Here is a 3314-nt window from a genome sequence, read left to right as displayed (position 1 = left end):
TCTTGCTGAGTATTTTATGAGTGATAAACAGAAAAAGAAATGCATGAGAACTAATCAGTGAAGGAACTGCTGCATCAACCCTTGTCCCATTCAGGGGAGAGAATAAATTGTGACTTTTGAGTCTCCTCTGCAATTTTAATGAATCTCCTTGAGATGAAATGCTTGACAAAGGTATGTTTCATTCATTGTCCAAGTTGTGCAATTTATAAAATAGTCTTTAGTGTCACAAAAAGCATGGTTTTTCATGGTATGTTTTCTACACCTCCCTTCCAAGCTAATGTTAACAAACAGCAAAAAAAAAAAGCCAAGATGTATATTGTGTAGTGTTATGTGTATGTTTTAAGTAGGCTGAAGCGAGCTCATGTCATTTCATTTTAAGTGCCTTCTAGGGTCACTGGGACTTCAGGTTTCGTATGTCACAGGAGATCAGTCTTGTTGCTGTCACAAAGCACTAGTCTTTTTACTGCAACAGTACTATGTCTTAAAACTGCCTCCAGAAGTCAAGCGGATTTAAGTCAGCTGTTCTGTCAAAACCACCTTGGAATGTTGTCTCTCCAAGGCATTTTTGGGCAGCACAATGACTTTTACCTCTTTTTCTTCTGGAGATAAGAGAGAGAACATGTATCTAGGGTCACAAAGTTGTGAATTAGTGGTGTAGCTCTGTAGGTCCATTCTTCTAATATACAATATTGGATACCATCATAGCAGTACACTGTGTCACTTTGCACTGAAGTCACCATAATTTTTTTTGTTTGACTATTTGAATAAATTTTCAAATTCACTGTTTCTTTGGTATCAGCTTCCAGCACTATAAGCATTCTTGTTCTCACTGTTCTGTTAAATTAAATGTCAACAGGTGATGACTCATGAGTCACTGGTGCAATCTTTCACTTTATCATGCAAGATGTGCTTTATTTTTTACTCCAGAATCTAGTATTTAATGATACTATTCAGGATTGCTGTGAATTTCTTGCTTCATGCCCAAACCTTCTGCACTTCTCTGAATAAAATGTGAACTCTAAACTGCAGCCTATTGCCAGCTGTTACTGTAAATTTTATCCTGTGACGTAGCCCCAAATTTGACAAAAACCCCTGTCACTCTGTCAATGCTAGTATCTTCTTAATGAACAGCAAATGTGGAATTTCTAGTTAACTTTGTCTGAACAGGGGGCACAAGGTGATAGGCATAGGAAGATGGAGCATCCGTGAGCAATGACGATGATTTGTAAATGCTACCAGGACTCTTGTAAGGTGGAGCAACTGATAGGTTAGTAGAGTTGAGTGGCTATGCTGCTTCTGAGCAGTGTCAGTGTGCCTGGTCTTGAGTTGCACCAAGAACTTGTCCTCTTTGGAGTGAAGTTAAACTCACTCTGTACAGTAAAAGCCTGCTCATGATGCTTCTCACACCACAACCTTTGTTTGTAGCAGGAGTCAGATGAGCATTTGAATATGTGACCATCTTGCATGTGTAGGTTTTTAGATCTAAGAATTAATGATGTTTTATAACCTCAGTGGAGAGAAACTTCAGTGGGCTGTGCTGAAATACCCTCGTTTGATACTTGAAAATGGAGCAGCTAAAGAAAGATTAAAAAAAAAAATGCTACAGGCTTCATCTTTCAGGCTTTCATAAAAAGGTGAGATGAAAGACAGCAGATGGGTTTATCTTTTTACTTAGCAGCAAAACTACGAATCAGCCTCATATAAACAGATCTCTCAGCCAAATATAGCTTGACAGTAATTCTATAGGACTCATCAAGTTAAGGGAAGTGATTAGGTCTGATGCCATGAAATAATATGAAAGTAGGATATCTCATATGATTTAAATATTTCAGACTTGAGTCCATTAAACACAGCTTCCCGATGAAAATGCTACCCTATGTTGCAACAATTTTCATCCTCATGTATTCTGTAGAATGCTTCGTAATTCTTATACCTTCCAAATTCTCATTTTCAGTAACCTTAAGCATTACTGAAACAATTTCTAAAGTGTAGATAATACTGTGACTTTCAACTTTTCTAAAATGGCAAAGGTCTTAAAAACTCACCTTTTAAAACAGTTTTCTTGGATATTAGTCTAACAGGAATGCTTTACCCATTCAGGCTGTCCATACAATAGTGTCTTGACCTGAGAAAGCTCCAGGAAAAACACATAGTGTAGGATATTTAATGAGATGCTTCACAGTCTTGCTTCTTTTTATAACACCCAATGATGGGTCTGCACTGCCATGAAACAAATTGAGACGTTTCCCATTGCATGAAGTCTCTCATATAATTTATTCTAATGCACTCTGCCTAAGATTCTAAAATGGCCAATCTCTATTTAATAACTTCTAAAAACCCATGTGTCTGAAATGTGCTGAGGCTCTCATGCACTGAACAACATAGGCTCCTTACTCTCACTGACTCAATAGAAAGGAGATGCCTAAAATGCCTTCGAAGGTTTGACTTAACTTCTCTTACAGGCTGAACTACATGTAGAATCCAGTGATAATGATGTACCTAAGTCCTGTTTTTATAAGTGACTTAAGGCCAATTTGAAACAAAAAATAGATGCCCTATTATAAGTTTGCCTTATCAAAAATCACAGTTTCTTGATTTTCCTTGAAGTTAGGTAACCAATTGCCTTCTGGATGTGATTTTTCATGTTAGTTACCAACATATACTAAATAAGATGTGTGGAAGTGTTTTATTGCTTTGCTTGCTTGTACTATTTAAAGCACAGTAGCAGAGTATTTTTTTTGTCTGTTTGAAACCTTTACAAGGTTTGTGTACTGTTTGATTCAGCTGTCATATGTCTTTGAAATGATTAATTGATAACCCAAAGCACAGCACCAGAAGAGGATGTCCTTGTTGATGAGTCTGGAAGATCAGGTCTGAACATGCAGCGCTGGGGAGTTGTGCTGCAAAATCTCATTTACACAAACAGATGGCAGGCAGAGATGGCTTGTGCACAAGAGTAGTACTGGGCAAACCAAGGAAAGAACTGGCACTAGAGCATACAGAAATTAAGCTGGTTTTTGGAATGCCCAAAGTCAGCAATCTGGTAAGTACCCAGTTGTAGGAGCTCTACCAGACCTGCGCAAGGGTGGATTTTGCTGATATTACACTGCCAAATAATGATTGTCCAACTTGAGGCTATTGACTGATTTAACTGGAAAGAAAAGGATACCAAACGTGCCAGGTTCTCTGTAATTACACTGATCTTGAGCAGAGTAATCTCTTTCCTAGCTGTACTGAAGAATAAAAATCTAAAATTCTGTAATGAGTATGAAATTTGTGAGCAAATGAATAGCATTAGTGATGTTGGCAGCATC

Source organism: Gallinula chloropus (assembly GCF_964237585.1).
Source record: "Gallinula chloropus genome assembly, chromosome: 10".
In the NCBI taxonomy this organism is placed as follows: domain Eukaryota; kingdom Metazoa; phylum Chordata; class Aves; order Gruiformes; family Rallidae; genus Gallinula; species Gallinula chloropus.
The sequence above is the reverse complement of the archived record's forward strand: the minus strand, read 5'-3'. Positions refer to the sequence as shown.